A 21,958-nucleotide genomic window follows, 5' to 3' on the forward strand; every position below is an offset into this window, starting at 1 on the left:
TCAGAGAAAAAGAGGAAGACCTCCAACGAGATGGATCAGCCAGGTGGCATCATTGATGGACTCGGGGGTGGCAGCGGTGGTGAGGTTGGCCCAGGATCTAACATTGTTTCGTTCTGCTGTGCATGGAGTCGCTATGAGTCGGTTCCGACTCGATGGCACCTGACAACAACAACAACAAATTCAAATTTAAAATCAGTGATGAATCAATTGTACATTTCTACCAACTTTTTCTTTCTGAAATGGAACAAACATGCAGTCAAGATGCATTGATTATCATTGAAGATTGGAATGCTAATTTAGGAAAAAGGCAGAGTAAATAGTTGTAAATAATGGCCTTGGTTATAGAAACAATGCTGGAGAATGCATGATAGCATTTTGTAACACCAATAATGTATTCATTGTAAATACATTAATATATATATATAAAAGGAGACTATATACATGGGCCTCACTACATGGAACACACAGGAATCAAACTAACTCATTTAGGGATGAAAGATCTCCTGGTGTGACACTGTAAGATAAGCACTGGACTGATGATCACAGGGTCAGCAGTTCAAACCTACCAGTCACTCTTTGGAAACCCAATAGGGTCCTTATGAGTCAGATCCCACTTGGTGACATTTAACAGCAAACAGAAACGTGGGAAGAAATGATGGATAAGTTCAAAATCATTACCAAAAACAGGGTCAGGGTCCAACTGTAGGACAGACCATCAATTGCTCATACGCAAATTCAGGCTGAAGCTGAAGAAAGTTAAAACAAGTCCATGAAAGCCCAAATATGACATTGAATATATTTCACCTGCACTGAGAGACCACCTCATGGCCAGATTTGATGCATTAAACATTAATGACCAAAGACAGGAAGAACTGTGAGATGACATTCAGAAAATCATAAAGAAATAAAGCAAAAATTCATTAAAAAGACAAGAAAGAAAGAAAAAAAACAAAATGGTAGTCAGAAAAGACTCTGAAACTTGCTCTTGAGTGTAGAGCAGCTAAAGCAAATGAAAGAGCTGAACAAATATTTTTAAAGGGCAGCTCAAGAAGACAAAATAAAGTATTATAATGAAATGTGCAGTCCTGAAGTTAGAAAATATGCTCAGCATTTCTCAAGCTGACAGAACTGAAAGAATATTTCAAGACTCACCTAGAAAAATTGAAGGATTCTATATTGTTGTTGTTGTTAGGTGCCACCAAGTTAGTGCCAACTCTTAGTGATCCAAGGACAACAGAATGATACACTGCACTCCTGAGGCAACCTCAAAATCGTTGCTACGTTTGAGCTCATTGATGCTGCCACTGTGCCAATCCTTCTCACTGGGGTCTTCCTGTTTTTTTCCAACTCTCCACTTTATCAAACATAATATCCTTCTCCAGTGACTGGTCCCCTTTTGACGATATGTACAAAGTATGGGAGACGAAGTCTGGCCATCGTGGCTTCCAAGGAGCACTCTGGTTGTACTTCTTCCAACACAGACCTGTTTGCTCTTTTGGCAGTCCATTGTACTTGCAATATTCTCCTCCAATATCATAATTCAAATCCATCAATTCTTCTATGGTTTTCCTTATTCATTATGCAACTTTTGCACGCATATGAGGTTTTTGAAAATACTATGGTTTGGGTCAGGCTCACCTTACTCCTCAGACCGACATCTTTGCTCTTCAACACTTCAAAGAAGCCTTGAGCAGCAGATTTTCCAAATGCAATATATTGTTTGATTGCTTGATTGCTGCTTCCATGAGTGTTGATGGTTGATCCAAGAAGAATGAAGTCCTTGACAACTTCAATCTTTTCTCCGCTGATAAGAATGTTTTTTATTGGTCCAGTGGTGAAAATTTTTTGTTTTCTTTACATTGAAGTGCAACCCATAGTGAAGGCTGTGGTCTTTGATCTTCATGAGTATTTTAATTCCTCTTTGCTTTCAGCAAGCAAGGTTGTATTATCTGCATATCACAGGTTGTTAATGAGTCTTACTCCAATTCTGATGTCACTTTTTCATTCATATAATCCAGATTCTCATATTATTTGTTCAGCATACACATTGAATTACTATGGTGAAAGAATACAACCCTGGCACACACCTGTCTTAATTTTAAAATGCTCGATGTTCCCTTGCACAACTTCTTCTTGGTCCATGTATAGGTTCCTAATGAGCACAATTAAGTGTTCTGGAATACTCATACTTCATAATGTTGTCCATAGCTTGTAATGATCCACACAATCTAAAGCCTCTGTGTAGTCAATAAAGCACAGGTAAACATCTTTCTAGTAGTCTCTGCTTTCAGCTAAGATCCATCTGATGTGAGCAATGATATCCCTCATTCTAGTCCTCTTCAGAAACTGGCTTGAACCTCTAGAAGTTCTTTGTCAATGTATGGTTTCAGCCATTTCTGTATTACCTTTAGCAAAATTTTACTCGTATGGGATATCCAAGATATTGTCCACTAATTTCCACATTCCATTGAGTCACTTCTCTTTGGAATGAGCACAAATACGGATCTCTTCCAATCTCTTGGCCAGATAGTTGTCTTCCAACTTTCTTGGCATAGATGAGTGAGTGCCTCCAATGCCAGATCATTTTGTTGAAATATTTTGCTTTGTATTGCTACAATTCCCAGTGCCTTGATCTTTGCTAATTCCTCAATGCACTTTGAACCACTTCCTTCAGGATCGTTGGCTCTTGATCATATGCTACCTCTTGAAATGGTTTAACATCTATCATTTCTTTTTGGTACAGTGAGTCTGTGTATTCCTTCCATTTTCTTTTGATGCTTTCTACAACCTTCAATAATTTGTCCAGAGAATCCTTCAATATCTCAAGTTGAAGCTTGAATTTTTTCTTCAATTCCCTTGGTTTGATAAATGCTGAGAGTATTCTTCCTTTTTGGTTTTCTAACTCTAAATCTTTGCACATCTAATTATAAGTTTGACTTTGTCTTCTTGAGCTTACCTATGAAATTTTCTGTTCCAATATTTTAGCTTCCCATGTCTTCCATTTTATTTACCATCTCTCTGCTGGAGAGCAAGTTTCACATCTCTTCTAACATCAGTTTTGGTCTTTTTCTCTTCTTGTTTTCTTAATGACCTTTTGATTTCTTCCTATATGATGTCCCTGATGTCATCCTACAACTCTTCTGGTCTTTAGTCATTTCTGTCTAATGAATCAAATCTGTATTTGAGATCTCTAAATTCAGGTGAAATATATTCCAGTTCATATTTTGGCTCTCATGGACTTGTTTTCTTTTTCTTCAGCTTCAGTCTGAATTTGCATAAGAGCAATTGATTTTTGCCTTGTGTTGACTGATTATTTGGAGCTTTTCTACCATTTCTTTCCACAGATGTAGTCAATTTGATTTCTATGTGTTCAATCTGTTGAGGTCAATGTGTATAGTAATATTTCATGTGGTTTAAAAATGGTATTTGCAATTAAAAAGTCATTAGTCTTACAAATTTGGAAGCCAGATAGTTGTCATATTTGTTCCCATTCCAAAGAGAGGTGACCCAATGAAATGCAGAAATCAATGGACAATCTCTTTGATATCTCAAGCAAGTAAAGTTTTGCTAATGGTAATGTATTGCAATCATGCATTGCCTGAGAACTTCCAGAGATTCAAGCTGGATTCAGAAGAGGCTGTAGAATGAGATATATCATCACTGATGTCCTATGGATCTTGGCTGAAAGCAGAGAATATCAGAAAGTTGTTTACCTGTGCTTTATTGACAACACAAAGGCTTTCAATTCCATGGATCATGACAAGCTATGGACAACATTGTGAAGTATGAGTATTCCAGAATACTAAATTGTACTTATGAGGAATCTGTACCTGGACCAAGAAGCAGTTCGAAAAGAACAGGAACACTGAATTTTTAAAAATTAATAACGGTATGCAACATGGTTGTAATCTTTCACCATACTTATTCAACCTGTATGCTGAGTAAATAATACTAGAAGCTGGGTTCTATGAAGAAAAACATGGCATCAAGATTGAAGGAAGACTCATTAACAACCTGCGATATGGAGATGATACAACCTTGCTTGCTGAAAGTGAAAAGGACTTAAAAGTTTACTGATGAAGATCAAAGTGCACAGTCTTCAGTATGGATTACATCTCAATGTCAAGAAAACAAAAATCTTCACCACTAGACCAGTAAACAACATTCTTATTAACAGAGAAAAGATTGAAGTTGTCAAGGACTTCATTCTTGGATCAACTATCAACACTCATGGAAGCAGCAGTCAAGAGATCAAATGACATATTGCATTAGGCAAATCTGCTGCACAAGATCTTTTTAAAGTGTTGAAGAGCAAAGATGTCACCTTGAGAACTACGGTGTGCCTGACCCAAGCCATGGTATTTTCAATAACCTCATATGCATGTGAAAGCTGGACAGTGAATAAGGAAGACTATAGAAGAATTGATGCCTTTGAATTATGGTGTTGGAGGAGAATACTAAAAGTGCCATGGGCTGCCAAAAGAACCAATAGATCTGTGTTGGAAGAAGTGGAGCCAGAGTGCTCCTTAGAGGCTAAGATGGCCAAACTTCGTCTCTCATACTTTGGACATATTGTCAGGAGGGACCAGTCGCTGAAGAAGGATATCATGTTTGGTAAGATGGAGGGTCAGAGAAGAAGAGGAAGACCCCCAATGAGATGGATTGGCCAAATGGCAGCATCGATGGACCCTAGTGTGGTAACAGTAGTGAGGTTGGCCCAGGATTGGACATTGTTTTGTTCTGCTGTGCATAAGGTCTCTATGAGTCGGTGCCTACTCGATGGCACCTAACAACAACAACAACAAGTCTTATAAAATTTTATCATGCAATCTTCAGCATCATTTCTAACACCATGAGCACATAGTCCAACTACTGATCCCTCTTCTTTGTTTCCAACCTTTGCATGCTAATCGCCAGTAAGTATCAATACATCTTAATTGCATGTTTGATCAGTTTCAGACTGAAGATTTTATAGAATTATTTAATTTCATCATCACTGGCTTTAGTGGTTGTTGCATAAGTTTGAATAATAGTGGTATTATCAGGTTTTCCCGGTAGGCATATGCATATTATCTTATCACAGACAGCATTGTTCTTCATGACAGAGCTTGATATGTTCTTCTTGATGATGAATAAGACACTATTTCTCTTCTATTTGTCATTCCTAGTACAGTAAACCATGTGATTGTCAGATTCATAATGTCCAATACCAGCCCATTTCAGCTCACTAATGCCTAAGTAATCAATGTTTATGCTTTCTGTTTCATTTTTGCCAATTTCAAATTTTCTTTGATTCATACTGTGCACATTCCATGTTCCGAAGAACTCCATAGGCAGTTCAAATTTATCAGCCACTCCTTGGATACCCTACACAGGGTTGCTATGGGTTGGAACTGACTCAAAGACACTTAACAACAACAACATAGGCAAACTTTTGAATGGTACAGGAATTATCAAAATAAAATGAAAGTAATTAAAAAATCACTGTACTAAGCAAATTGGTCTATGTTCAGCCATTTCAAAAAGTAGCATATGATCAGGAACCAATGTTATTTAAGGTAGAAACCCAAGCTAGACTGAATGCATTGGTAAAAAACAAGGATTACTAATTGAAATGTTCTAATAAACTAACGTAATGCTGGAGGTACTCAATTGTCTTGCCAAGAAATTTGGAAAACAGTTACTTGGCCAAACAATTGTAATTGAAATCCATGTTTGTGCCCATTGCAAAGAAAGGTGACCCAAAGGAACATGGAAACCATTGAACAATATCATTAGTACCACAAGAAAGTTAAATCTTGCTGAAGGTAATTAAAACACTGTTGAAGCAGCCAATTGAACTGGTGTTATGCAAATGATACAATCTTGTTTGGTGGAGTCAAAGAGTACTTAAACTAATTGCTGATAAATATCATAAACTACAGCCTCAGTATGGATTGCACGTCAATGTAAAGAAAACTAAAATTCTGGATCAATAAATGGCATGCTTACGAACAGAAAAAAGACTGAACTTGTCAAAGACTTGACTTTACTTGGACCCACAATCAACACTCATGGAAGCAGCAGTAAAGAAATCTAAAGATTCCTTTAAAGTGCTAAAGAACAAAGATGTCAGTTTGAGGAGCAAGATGTGCCTGACCCAATGGTATTTCCAAAAGCCTCATATCCATGTGAAAGCTGGACAATGAATGAAGTAGAGCATAGAAGAATCAATGCATTTGAATTATAGTATAATTGAAGAATACTGAAAGTACTATCGGCATCCAGAAGAATAAACAATCTGCCTTGGAAGAGTGCAGTCAGGATGCTCCTTATAAATTAGGATGGGGAGACTTTTGTCAGGAGAGATCAGGTTCTGTAAAAGGATACCATGATTGGTAAAGAGGATGTTTAGTGAAAAAAAGGAAGACCTCCAAAGAGATGAACTGATACAGTAGCAGCAACACTGGCCTCAAGCATAATTGTGAGGTTGGCACAAGACTGGGCAGAGTTTAATTCTGTTGTGCATAGGGAAACTATGAGCTGTAACCAATGTGAGGGTTCCCAATAATAACAACTGTTTGCTATTTTGTGCACTTACTCTGTTAGATACTAAGATCTCTCAAGATATAGAATGTTATTTTATCTCTACTCTTCCTTTCCTATACCTAGTGTATGACTTGTGATAAATGCTCAGTAAATCTTTCTTTGAACAAATAATTGATTGAATAAAAGAATTAGCAATTTCCAGGACTGGAAACCACATATTGTGCTTTTAAGTGGCTCATTGAGTCTATTTTTAGTAAATCAGTAGCTAGTTACTGCCTTATAAATCATTCAGTAAAAGATAGATCTTATTTTATAAATGGGTAAAATAATGTTTTTATTTTATTTTATTTTACGTTTAACCCTTTTGGCTATTAAAAATTGCTCTAATATCTTTAATAAATATTCCACAAAGATTATCAAGTCAACTCACAGTCTTGCTAGTTACAATATATTTCTACCAATTTGTCTCTTTACTAAGTAGAATTTAGTGTTACCTTTAATTAAGGGTATTTCAGATGGACTTCTCTAGTCAACTTATAAAATGTTAAACAAAAATGGTCCCAATCTGGGTTAAATAACAGTGTAGCATTATAGGGTATACACTGGACAGTTCAAACCCACCATTCACTCCTTGGAAACCTGAAACAGGGTAGCTATAAGTTGGAGTTGACTCGATGGCACTAAAACAACAATGAATTTAGTGAAATGGTTCTTATTCTTTGTTTTGTAACTTGAAAGTAGTTTATGATCTGTGAGAAAATAGCACTTTTAACTTTTGTATTCATAGTAAGCCTATAGGTCAGAGTAGAGCTACCCATAGGGTTTGCATGATTAGGACAAGCTCTAGACTGCTAACCTTAAGGTCAGCATTTCAAACCTACCAGTTGTTCCACATGGAAAAACATGACACTTTCTGCTCCTATAAAGATTTAGAAACCCTATACAGGATCACTATGAGTCGGAATACACCCAAAGACATGGGTAATAATGGGTAATATGGGTATAGTAGCAAACTAACACATTTTTTTTTAATTACAGACCAGCTGGTGGGTTTGAACTACCAAACATCAGTTAGCAGTCAAGCGCTTAAACCTCTCTGCCAACCGAGCTGATTTTGTTAAAACCTGTTGGACAGAGATTTGCACTGATATTTAGAGTGTTGTATCACACAGAATTCAATGGTTCTTTCACATATAAAAGCATATTTGGATCCTCAAATATCTTTTAAGGCATTAGTCAAACCTGATAGATTTTGAGGTGACTTAGCATGATAACCCTGTAGAATCTAACATAAAAATGTCATAGGGTACTTAGATACAATAGTGCACCATTTGGGTTCCCATTAAGGAATTTCAATAATAATCTTTGCTATCAAAGTTTTTAAAATACTGTTTTCTTAGGTCTTTTGGTAAAGATTATTGTTTTTGTTGTATGCTGTCAAGTTGATTCCAAATTATAGTGATACTATAATACAAAGGACAACTGTCCCATAAAATTTCCTAGGCTGCAGTTGTTAGGAGATCTGATTGCTAGGTGTTTTTGAATACTGAGTTACTGGGTAGGTTTGACCCACCTGTATTTCTGTTAGCAGCCAAGTGCTGAATTATTTCATGACCAGGGATCTTTAAAGGATGCATTATGTTGTGTGTCCATCAGTCAATCCAACTCATATTGAGCTTATTAGACATAATAGAATTGTCCCAAAGGATTTTGTAAGCTAAAACATTTACAGGAACAGATTGTAGTTTTTCTTTTTCTTTCTTTCTTTCTTTCTTTTTTTTTTCTTTTTCCTTCTGTGTAAATGATGTGTTATGGTGGTCAAAAAACCAATACATTAAGTATAGAGGTTAGCATAAAGTTAGGTCTTGATAGATGATAATTTTTATAATTAATTCTTCTGTATTTGAAGTTTATCTTTAAGAAGTTGTACAATTGAACGAATTAATTTATATGAAATTCTTATTAGTCCTAGAAAACATTTTAAAGTTTTTTTGTTATTTAAATTCTGGTTAACAGTGTATTTCTTTTGGTTCCTGGGTGGCTTTCTTTTGCTATAATCCAGATTTTGAATATCTATGGGTTATTTGATTTCAAAAGAGGATTGTTGTGGAAGCCATATTTAAGGACTTATTATAAGAAATATGATGGTCACATTTTAACCACAATGATTTTATTTTTCTTGATTTCCCTTTCCATAATAGAGAAGAGAATGGTGTGAATAATTCTTCCTTTTATTGAACCAGGAGGATAAATGGGATGATATATTTTCATTCACTGAGTATGGCACATTTCCTCTTTTCTAAGTTAATTTACCTTTCAAAATGTCCCTCTCCACTATCTCATGGTCTTCCCCTAATTTTAGATGCTCATTCACAGAATAAGGCAATACCTTGCATGGAGTAATAAAAACAAAATATAACGAAGATGGAAAATCAAATCTGGCATTTAAGAGACAGTTTTAATATGCCACAAATTCTCACATCCTTAGACCGTTGCAGAGTTAATAGACTTATTGTTATGGCCTGTGGAAGTATGGAACAGAAATAACTGGTGAGGAAACAAATTAAGTAAAACATAGTTAAGACATCTCTTTTGTAATGATTGATTAAAATTTGGTTCACAGAGTATTATTTGTGAGTGATGCAAAACAAGAAGTCAAACCAATTAAGGTCCTTAAAGAACCCAGAGAACTTTAGTCCAAAAATCATATTTACCATTGCTTTCAACCTGAAATAATTGTTTTGTGTTCACCTGAATTTTCCACTTCACTCACCCCATTCCTCAAACAGAATATCTAAGAATCCTTTCTCATTATTGACCTGACTTCCCTCTCCCTCCCTCCTATCCTGCTTCTCCACATGCTTCCTTTACAGCCACTTCTCATCCCATGAGATCACTTTATCAGCAGTTTTATTACATTTATCAGTGTAGCACCTTTTCTTCCCAGTACCTAGATATCTACTGAAATTCACTTTCACAGATATTCTCTAACAATAGAAACACAGGTGATAATCCTGGATCTAACCCCTCAAACTGTATCTTCCCACCTCCTTTCTTACTAAACATGTGATTCAGATGCATTAAGCTGTGTTAAAAAGAAATGCAGTACACCTTAGGAGGAAATAGTCTCACTAGGTTCTACAATGGTCAGATAATGCCTAAAGTGTTCCATTCATTTCTAGATACCATTTTAAAAGAGAAACATTGTCAAACAAAAGGGCAACCAATGACAGATGCCAAGGATATTGAAGGGCATTAAAAAGATGATCAGGGATGACAACTAAAGCGTTAACAGCAAAAGACAAAATAGCTAAATGAGACCTCATGAATATTAAATATCTTGTTCATCAAAGGGCTTGGTCAACAAAGTGAAAAGACAACCTATAGATTGTGAGAACTGTTTCAAGAAACATACATCTGGTAAAGGTCTAATGCCCAAAATATGTTTTTTAAAAATTAACAACAAAAAGACAAAAAATAAAATAAAAAGTAGGAAAAGGATATAAACAGACAGTTCATGAAACATGATATTGAAATTGCCAACAAGCACATGAAAATAATGTTCAACATTATTAGCATTGGTTCCAACTTATAATGACCCTGAATAGGGTTTCTGAGTCTGTAAATCTTCGCAGGAACAGAAAGCTTCGTCTTTTTCCCATAGAGTAGCTGGTGGGTTTGAACTACTGTACTTGTGGCTTACAGTCAAGTGCTTATCCTATAGAACCACTATACTGCTCCCATTGTTGTTGTTGCTGTTATATGTCATCAAATCAGTTTTGATTCATAGTGACACTGCATAGGGTTTCTGAGGAGTGGCTGGTGAGTTTGAATGACTGATCTTATGGTTCAAACTGACCTTGTGGCCCAGTGCTTATCCTACAGTGCCACACCAGGGCTTCACATTCCCCATTAGGGAGAAACATATATAAACCACAATGAGATACTATCTTGTTTCCATCAGAATGTTGTTGTTGTTGTTGTAAGGTGCCATTGAGTCAGTTCCAACTCATAGCGATCTGTGCACAACAGAATAAGTCACTGCTCAGTCCTTCAGCAGCCTCACAATTGTAATGTTTCAATATTCAATATTCTGCTGCTATCTGACAGTGTTGCACTATTATTCAAAAGTTTTGTGTGACTAAATATTCAGAAGTGATTTGCCTCTCCTTGTTAGTCTGTCTCAGTCTCAAGGTTCAACAGAAATAGGTCCACTGATGGTATAGCTTCCATGGATGTGATGGTGGTTATATGCTGTGGAGTCAGTTTCGACTCATAGTGACCCTGTACAGGGTTTCTGAGGCTGTAGGTCTTTACCGGAGCAGAAAGCCTCATGTTTCTCCCACAAAACAGCTGGTAGTTTTGAACTGCTGACCCTGAGGTTAGCAGCCCAATCCATAACCACTATGCTACTAGAGATCCATGGATGTAGTAGCTCAAAATACCAGCTGACAGGGAAGGTCCTTCATCCTACCCCCTTTGTATGCAAGGTTCATGGGGACCAGCAACTTGGATATTGGCTACCTAAAATGGGGAGGGGAGAGCATGCTATAAAGGCACAAAGTGACTGGCTTACAAGTTTTCAAGAGGGAGTTTAGTTTCAGAGTGTGCAGGGGAAGGTAGAATCCTCACTGAATAGTTTTCATCTTGTCTAGATATGTCTAGTGAAAGAGTTGGGAATAAGATACTTATGATTCAATAGTGAGTAAATGTTATCATGACTAATTGCAATTGTCACAATTGTAAAAGATAGAAGTTTTGTAACATAAAGGGGGGGGGATATATAATCTTACATTCTAGGAACAGAGGACTCTAAGACCATCAAGGGAGAAGAGCAGGAGCAGAATGTGGGACCCTATCCAGAGAAGCAGTGACACCTGTGATGGAGGCAGAGGTGATGATATAGACAGAGAACAGCTGAGGACTCTAGACTCATGGAAAGAGAGACTGTGTGCTGGCAGCCAGAAGGCAGACTTGCAGAATGTGTCCTTTGATTGTTTAAATGATTATATATTTCTGAGTGTTTTGGTGTACATCCCATCCCCAAAACAAAAACAAAAACAGAGGGAATAGAAACAAATACTGTTGAATGATGATGCATGGAGAGGATCGTAATCATTGGAATGAAACAATGAGTGTAAAACTGATGTTTTCCCATGTAAAATGTCACTCAATTCACACACACACACACACACACACACACACACACACACACACAAAAAAAAAAAAAACCTTTAAAAGAAAACCTTTTATAATTGTGAGTATACTCCCACTCTTACTCCCATATGTGTTCAGTCTTTGTATCTGTCTCTGTATCTAACCACAGAACACTGTTGTTCCAACGTTGTATATATAACACTTGACACTATTTACTTACATGCCCTCTAGTCAGTCCTTGCATGACTCCCTATATCTTCACCTACCTCTTCTTGTATATTGCCATCTCCTTCACATGAGTTAGCATGTGTCTACCCTCTACCTTCAAATTACTTTACCTTACCTCCCACTTCTGGTAACCATCAAAGAATGTTTCTTTTGGCATGAAAATATATCCTTGAGTTTTAAAAATAGTGATCTCATATAATATTTGTCCTTTTGTGATTAATTAATTGCACTCAGGAAAATATCCTCCAGGTTCATCCATGTCATGAGGTTTTTCAAATATTCATAATTCTTTACCATTGCATTACATCCCATTGTTTGTATGTACCAAATTAGTTTATCCATTGTTCCACTGATGAATATTTAGGCTGTCTCCATCTTTCTGCTATTGTCAAAAGTGCTGTGATGAACATGAGTGTACAAGATCCACTTGTGTTCTGGCTCTTATTTCTTGTGGATATAAATATCATTGGATATATGGTATTTCTACTTTAAGTTTTTGAGGAAGTGCCATACTGTTTTCCACACTGGCTGAAATATTTTGCAGTGTCATTATCAATGTAGGAGGATCTCAATGTCTTCACATCCTCACATTTGTTGTTTTATGTTTTTTAGAACTTTGATTAATTACTGGTGTGAGATGATATCCTATTGTTGTTTTGTTTTGATTTGCTTCTCTCTAAGGAGCATTATTATAGTGGTTACAAGTCAGGCTGCCAATCTCAAGGTCAGCAGTTGAAAAATACCAGTTGTTCTGTGGGAGAAATATGAGGCTTTCTGCTCCCATAAAGATTTGCAGCCTTTAAAACCCTATACAGGTTGGCAATGAGTCAGAACTAACTCCATGGCACATAACCACTGGCCACTAATGGTTAATGATTATGAACATTTACAAAAACATTTTTCCCAGTCTGAGGATTCTCTTTTTACTCTTTTGATGAAATCTTTTGATGCACATTTTTTTTCCCCTAATTTCTAGGAGGTCCTATTCATCTATTTTGTTTTCTAATGTTTGTATGATTTTAGTTATGTTTTACAGAGAATTTATGCCTTGTACTAGAATGCCTAAGTTTGTCCCTATTTTTTCATTGATGATGTTTATAGTTCTAGGTTCTGAATTTAGATCTTTAATTCATGCTGAGTTTGTTTTTGTATATGGTGTGAGACACAAGTCATTTCTTTCTTCTGCAAATGGGTTTTCAGTTGCTAGCATCATTTATTGAAGAAGCTATCTCTTCCCCATGTAATGTGTTTTCACTCTTTGTCAAAAATCTGCTGATTGTATGCAAATGGATTTACTTCTAGGTTTTCAATTCTGTTCCACTGTCCTACATATCTTACATTGTGCCAGTCCCAGGCTGTTTGATCACTGTGGATGTGTACTAGATTTTTGAGATCAGAGAGGGAGAGGCCTCTAATTTTGTTCTTTTTAAGCAATGCTTTTCTTATCTCAGGTATCTTTCCTTTTCATATAATGTTAGTTATCAATTTTTCCATGTCTTCAAAGAATGATGTTAGAATCTGCATTGGGATTGCACAATAGATTGCTTTAGGGAGTGTTGACATTTTCATGATGTTAAGTCTTTCTATCCATGACTATGGTATATTATTCCATTTTTCTTAGTCTCTTTTGGTTTCTTGTAGTAGTGTTTTTATTTTTTATAGATCTTTATTTTCTCTTGTTAGGTTTATTCCTAAGTATTTCTTCTTTAGGGTAGCTATTGTAAGTGACATTGTCTTCCTAATTTTCTTTTCAGAACTATCTTCATTAGTGTACAGAAATCCAATTAATTTCTCTATATTAATATTTTACCCAGAAACTTTGATGAATCTTTCAGTGAGTTCCAATAATTTTCTTGCTGAGTTTTTGGTATAATTCTATGTATAGAATCCTATCATCTGTAAATAAAGGGAGTTTGACTTCTTTGTCCATTTGGATGCCTATAATATCCCTTTCTTTATTTATTGCTCTTGCTAAGACTTCCAGGACAGTATTGAATAGGAGTGGTGATAAAAGGGCATCCTTGTGTGGTTCCTGTTCATAAAGAGAATGCTTTAATTTTCTGTCCATTGAAAGTAATGTTGGTTGTTGAATTTGTATGTTGTTGTCAAATGCTTTTGAGTCGTTTCTGACTCATAGTAACCCTGCATAATTTTGCTGAGAAACAGCTGGTGGATTTGAACTACTGACCTTTTGGGAATTAGTTCAGTGCTTATCCTACAGTGCCACATAAAGAGTTTTATATATGCTCTTAATTGTGCTGAAGAATTTCTCTTTTCTTCTTACTTTGCTGAGTATTATTATTAGGAAAACAGGAAATGGAAAATAAAAGAGGAAAAAAAAGAACTAAACACAAATTTGGAAAGGAATGAATCAAAGGGAAAAATACCAGAGTGTAGTAATTAAAAAAGGAAAAGAAGAGAAAAGAAAAAAGCAGCAATGGTTGGGATAGAGAAGAAGAAGAAAAAGAAGTGGAGATAGGATAGACTGCAAGGGAAAGGAAGAAAAGAAAGAAAGAATAAATAAACAAAAACAGTGAAAGGGGGAAAAAAACAATGACAACTAAAAAATAGTGCAGATTCTAGACCTAGAGAAGGGAAATTTCTGGGGTACCCTTCCAGCCAAGGAAATCATGTCATTGCTGGGCAAGGTATGAGAAGGTAACACTCTCAAACCTAGGTGGAGTTCCTGTAGGGCTAAGTTGTGTGTGTTCCAAGCATCCAACATGGAAGTAGTTTGTGTAGATGCCTAAGCATCTGTGGGGTCAGGGTCCATCCCAGAGGGCAGCTGAGGTGAGAGCTCCTGCTAGTTCAGACTTTTCAGAAACAGCTTTACCAATTTAGAGCAGCCCACAACTGATTCTAAGTCCTGAGGTTGTTATTACTAGCTCCCCACACATTTTGTGGGGAGCTTATCTTTCAGAGAGAAGAAGCTTAATTGGGAGTGTTTGCCAGTGTGGAGTAATACTCATGTGGGATACAAAAAATAAAGTTGCACTTCTTTATACAAATAATGGTATGTTTTTGAATCACCTATTTCCTTCTTGTCTTCAAAGTCACCCATGAAAATTCAAGATAACCACCCCACACTTGGCCAGTTGGCACAGATCATCAGAAATCTTTATTTATTCCCCCATGCATCTGTTCAGCTACTTCTTCTCGTAATGCCTAGTACAGGACTGGTGAGACTGTCTCTGAAGACTTGGAACAGGATGTGCTTTGATGGGGTTAGTCTGGATAGCTTGCCCTACTTTAGTAAGCATAACAATTGGTGTAGCAGAAACATACCAGTGACTCATAGAGACAAAAGTGCAAGTTGATTCTTGTTCCCCACACTCCTGGTTACCAGACACACGGTTAGCTTCCACTCTCGCATGTTTATCTCTGCCAGCCACTGGTATATTTCTGCAATACCAATATGTTTTCTTCTCTCTGAAGCTGCTCACAAAATCTTAAGATGGCTGCACCTCATTTGTTGGATTGCACAGGCCACTGATCTGGCTCCCTTTAAAAAAAAAAAAAAAAAAAAAAAAATTGCTGTATATGCTTAACTCACTCTCCAAGGAAGCATTCAGTAAACTTACCCACTCCTTCACCTGAAGCTCAGAGTTTCAGGACTATTATCTTCATTTGTTTCATTTGGTTTTCCATATATTGTAGAGAGTACAGTCTTTCTTCCTAGTCTGCCAACTTACCACCTCTCATTAAATTTTTCTTGTAGAAATAGTTGACTTGGTGAATGTTCTGTTGTGCACAATTTCACAATAATTAAGAAATATATCAAAGTTAGACTCTTTACTGAGGCATTGGTGATTCAGTGATAGAACTATTTTTCCTATGGAATAGCTGCACTACTCGTATAAAAGTTTGCCATCCTGTGGAGGCTTGCATGTTGCTGTGATTCTGGAAGTTATGGCACAGATATTTTAAATGTCAGCTGGGTCACCCATAATGGTGAGGTTTCAGATGAGTTTTCAGACTAAGACAATCTAGAAAGGAGGAAAGACAGAATACAGTTGAATATTTAATCACTGAAAACTTTATGAATAGCAGTGGAACACTGTCAGATACTTCCACAATTTTGAAACATGATGAATTGTGCAAGAATATTATCAGATACAATGCCAGAAAACAATCCCCTCTGGTTGGAAGGCACTCAAAATACCTGGGAAGGAGATGCTTCCTCAAAGTAGAATTGAGTGTGATGATGTGAATGGAGTAAAGTTTTGGAGACTTTCATTTATTTGCTGATGGGCACAATTCCAAATGAGCAGAAACAGCTGAAACATCCATTTAGAATCTGAACCGGGAATGTATGAAGTATGAATCTATGAAAATTGGAAGTTATAAAAAATGAAGTGAAACATATAAACATCATTATCCTATGTATTATTGAGTAGAAATGTACTGGTATTGGTCATTTTGAATCTAACAATCTCATGGTTAACTATGCTAAGAATAATAAATTGAAGAGGAACAAAGTCACATTCATTAACAAAAATAACATTTTAAGATCTGTCTTGAAATACAACACTTTCTGTGGCAGAATAATATCCATAAACATACAAGGAAGTCCAGTTAATACAACTGTTACTCAAATTTATGCACCAACCACTAAATCCAGTGATAATGAAACTCAAGAATCCTACCAACTTCTTCAGTCTAAAATTGGTCAAACATGCATCAAGATGTATTGATAATTATGGTGTTTGGAATAGAAAGGTTGGAAATGAAGAGGAATGATCAGTGGTTGGAAAATATGGTCTTGGTGATAGAAATGATGCTGGAGTTCACATGACAAGAATTTTGCAAGACCAATGACTTCTTCATTGCAAATGTCATTTTTAAACAACATAAAGGATGACTAAATGTGGACATCACCATATGGAATATACAGAAATCAAGTTGATTAAATGTGTGGGAAAAGATGGTGAAAAGCTTCATGCCATCAGTCAAAACAAGTCCCAGGCAGACTGTGAACTTGGGTTTATATGCAAGTTCAGGCTGAACCTGAAGAAAGTTAAAACAAGTCCACAAGAGTCAAACTATGACTTTGAACATACCTGGTCTGAATTTAGACATCAACTCAAGACCAGATTTGATTACGTAAACACTAATGACTGAAGACTTGAAGAGTTGTGGGATGAAATCAAGAACATCATACATGAAGAAAGCAAAGGGTCATAAAGAGGACAATAAAGAAGACAAAGCCCAAAATAGATGTCAGAAGAGACTGAAACTTGCTCCCCAGTGTGGAGATGCTAGAACAAATGAAAGAAATGAGGAGGTAGAAAATGTCAAAGGACAGTTGAAGAAGACAAAGTCAAATATTATATTGAAATGTACGGTGACCTAGAGTTAGAAAATATAGGGAAGAACATGCTCAGCATTTCTGAAGCTGAGGAAACGGAAAAATAAAATTCAACTTGAAATATTGAAGGAGTCTATGAATCATGCAAAAAGCATCAAAAGAAGATGGAAGGAATACATAGAGTCACCATATCAAAAAGAAAAAGTCGATGTTCAGCCATTTCAAAAGGTAACATATGATCAAATGCCAATGATACTGAAAGAAGAAGTTCAAGGTCCACTGAAGGTAATGGAAAATAACAAGGCTCTGGGAACTGATGGAATACCCACTGAAATCTTTCAATTAACTGATGTGGCACTGGAGGCACTTACCTATGCCAAGAAATTTGAGAGATAGCTACCTGACCAGTGATTGGAAGAGATCCATGTTTGTGCCCATTCTAAAGAGAGGTATTCCAACGAAATGCAAAAATCATCAGACAATATCATTAATATCTCATGCAAGTAAAATTTGACTAAAGATATTTTAAGAACAGCTGCAACCGTAAATTCACAAAGAACTGTTGGAAGATCTACCTGGATTCAGATAAGGATGTAGAATGACAGATATAATTGCTGACATCAGATGGATCATAGGTGAAAGCACAGAATACCAGAAAGATGTCTACCTGTGCTTTACTGACTATGCAAAGACTTTCAATTGTATGGATCACTACAATCTATGGACAACATTAAGGAGAATGATTATTACAGAATACTTAATTGTGGTCATAAGGAACCTGTACATAGACCATGAGGCAGTTGTTCAAACAGAATAAGGGAACAGTTAATAGTTTAAAATTAGGAAAGGAGTGCACCAGGGTTGTATTCTTTCACCATACTTATTCAATCTATAAACTGAGCAAATATTTCGAGAAGCTGGATTATATGATGAAAAACATGGCAACAGAGTTGGAGGAAGATTCATTAACAACCTTCATGATACCACCTGGCTTGCTGAAATCTAGGAGGACTTAAAATACTTATTGATTAAGATCAACAGTCACAGCCTTCGTTCTGAGTTGCACTATTCAGAATAGGATTTTTAAACAAAATCCTTACCATTGGACAAATGAACAGCATCCATATAAATGGAGAATAGATTGAGGCTGGCAAAGACTTCATTTTGCTCAAATCAACCATCAACACTCATGGAAGCAACAGTCAAGAAATCAAATGACATATTGCATTAGGCAAACTGCTGCACAAGATCTCTTTAAAGTTCTCAAGAGCAAAGGTGTCAGTTTAAGGAATAAGAGGCACCTGATGCAAGTCATATTTTAGATAACCTCATATGCGTATAAAAGTTTCACAATGAATAAAGAAGACCATGGAATAATTGATGCATTTGAGTTTTGGTGTTCGTGGAGAATATTAAAAGTACCCATGGTCCTCCAAATGAAGAAACAAATCTGTGTTTGCAGTCAAATGCTGTCTTTGTCTCTCATACATTGGACATATTATCAGGAGGAATCAGTCCCTGGCAAAGGATAGCATGCATGACAAAGAGGGCAGTCAGCGAAAAAGAGGAAGACTGCCTATGAGATAGCAATGGGCTAAAGCGTAGCAATGATTGTGAGGCTGACACAGGGCCAGGTAGTGTTTCGTTCTGTTGTGCATAGGGTTGTTATGAGTTGGTACCAACTTGACAGGACCTAACAACAAAAATCACATGATGTGCTACACCTATTTATTATTTTAGTTTTTCATATTGCATGATTCTGATCAGGCTTCTGCAATGCTTCCATACTAAGACAGACTAGGAAGACAGGCTTGGTAATTTACTTTTAAAAATCAACCAATGAACACCATATGATCCAATCCTCAACCTGTCATGGTAATGGCCCATGCTGTACCTTACATTCATAGCCTTTATCATTTCCTGAAACCATACTATCTTCATATTTCCTTGTTTCCCAATTGGAAAGTTAGACCTGAATTGGTTTAGTCTATAATGTCTAGAACAATATATGGTCCATGATATAAATTTAGTAAAATCTGTCAGCTTTTAATACCTCTATAGCCTCTTCTGGAGTACTGGTGTGGTGCTATGGGTTAATGTTCTGGACTGCAAAGTCAGTTTGAACCATAAGGTCAGTGGTTCAACTCATTAGTCAGTCCTCAGAAACTTTATACAGGGTTACTATGGATCGGAACTGACTCAACAGCACTTAAGAACAACAATGTAGTCTCTCTCAGATGTGTGGTGTTGCAGGATAATGCACTGGATGGCAAGATCAGTTTGAAGTGCAAGGCTGGCTGTTCAACTTCACCAGCTGCTCCTCAGAAATCCTATACAGGATTGCTGTGAGTCAGAACTGACTCAATGGCACTTAACAACAATAGCCTTTCCTGGATATGTGATGCTGGAGGATAATGTACTTGACCACAAAGTCAGTGTTTCAACTTCACTAGCTGCTCCTCAGAAAACATACAGGGTTTTTGTAAAGTGAGTCTGAACTGCATCTATGGCACTTAACAAAAACAACATAACTGCACCAGGAGTCCTGATGTTGCGCTATAGGATAAGCACTAGATTGCTAATCACAAACTCGGCTGTTCAAAGCCATCAACTTCTCTTTAGAAACCCTATACAGGGTAGCTATGAATTGGAACTGACTTGAGGGCATGTAACAAGAGCGATAACTTTAAGATTGTGTTTTTAACGTTATCATTCCTATCTTTTGTCATAACAAAGTCTACTAAAATGTGGCTTGTTATTTAAGTGAAATTCTTTATTTATATTTAAATATTGTATCTGTAGCATACTAGTATCTATCTGTAACATTACAATATGAAGGCTAAAGCTATCATCTGGAATTCTTTCAGACTTCATGAATTTCTAATCAGATCCTATTGAGTAACACTATACTAGTTATTTAGACTCTTTTAAAACTCATTAAATCTTTTAATATGCAAATTTGGGATAACAGTTCTTGCCTATAATGTATTTTATTGAGAACATGTGATGATAAATGTATACACCAATAACACAGTACCTAACATATACCAAATCTTCAAATATCAGTTATTATTAATAAAATTCTTAATGTGTTCACATACACAATTGTGCAACTTTCAAGATAGTTTATATGAGAATATGTCAATACCAAGGTGAAACGAATAATGATGAAGAATTTAAACATACTTTAAATATTAAGTCCAGAAAAATAAATGTATCATAACTTTACATATTTATTCTGTCAAATGATAAACTTTCTGATAGCTTCTGAGGGAGACAGAGACTAAAACATGAATTTCATTAAATAATATTTCCATCTTTTTATACTTACTGAAGTTGTCAAAGACTCCATTTTGTTTAGATCAACCATCAGCACTCATAGACACAGCAGTCAAGAAATCAAATGATGTATTACATTAGGCAAATCTGCTGAACAAGGCCTTTTTAAAATGTTCAATAGCAGAGATATCAGTATGAAGACTGAGGTGTACCTGACCCAAGCCATGGCATTTTTAATAACCTCATATGCATGCAAAAGTTGGACAGTATATAAGGAAGACTGTAGAACAATTGATGCATTTGATTTATGATGTTAGAGAAGAATACTGAAAGTACTATGGACTGCCAAAAGAACAAATAGAGAGAACAAAATAGATGGTGGATCGGGTGGAAGTGCAGTAAGCAGCTCTGTCAGCAACAACACAGAATACAGGACCAAGCAGTCTCAGGGTATGGTCGCAGAACTCTGAACCACATATAAAGGACTATTTAGAAGGTTGGACAGCTTATAGCTAGGGGAATTTGTAGCAGAAGCAAGAAATCCATTGCTTTCTAATTCAAGACGCTCAGCTGCTCCAGGAGCCACCATCTTGGGTGAGACCAAGTGGGGGAAGTATCAGAGCAGCCACAGACACCTGACAGAACCACGGAGATAAAGGTGTAGACATTCTTTTATTTTGTTATCTGGTCATTGGTCCCATGCTATCTGCACACCTCCATTCTGGTGACTATAGGGGTGCTGTAGTTAGTGGACACCCCAGTCCCACACTCAGAGGGCTCTACTATGCATGCACACAGATCTCCACAGAATTTAAAAAGACTGCTTCCACTTAAAATCAAATGGTCACAGCCAGCTCTGAACTGTTTATAACTAGACAAAAGGCCTGAATGGGGATTGTGGAGAGGGACAGGCAGCCAAAAAAGTAAATAGGTCAAAAATTAACTCCTAAATTACATCAAAACAACTAACGGTGGCATCTTGAAATTTCTCAAGAAGAGTGAAAAGGGAAGCCCATTTTCTAATCACATCTAACTGGAGGCAATCAGAAAACATAAAGAATACCAAAATATATACCTATTTAGGTATTAAATGGACAGATGCTTTCTTTGGATGTGAACACAGTCTCAGCACCTTTTCCTCACAAATGCTGTTATCCCACCTGAATTTAGAGACCATATGAAGAACAGATTTGATACATTAAACACTAAACACCGAAGACCAGAAGAGTTGCGGGATAACATCAAGAACATCATACATGAAGACAGCAGAGGGTCATTAAGAAGACAAGTAAGAAGGAAAAGGTCAAAATGGATGTCAAAGGAGACTCTGAAACTTGTTCTCCAGCGTAGAGAAGCTAAAGCAAATGGAAGAATTAAAGAGGTCCAAGAGCTGAACAGAAAATTTCAAAGATCAGATCAAGAAGATAAAACCAAATACTATAATAAAATATGCAAAGA

This window comes from Chrysochloris asiatica, unplaced genomic scaffold (genome assembly GCF_000296735.1).
Source record: "Chrysochloris asiatica unplaced genomic scaffold, ChrAsi1.0 scaffold00285, whole genome shotgun sequence".
In the NCBI taxonomy this organism is placed as follows: domain Eukaryota; kingdom Metazoa; phylum Chordata; class Mammalia; order Afrosoricida; family Chrysochloridae; genus Chrysochloris; species Chrysochloris asiatica.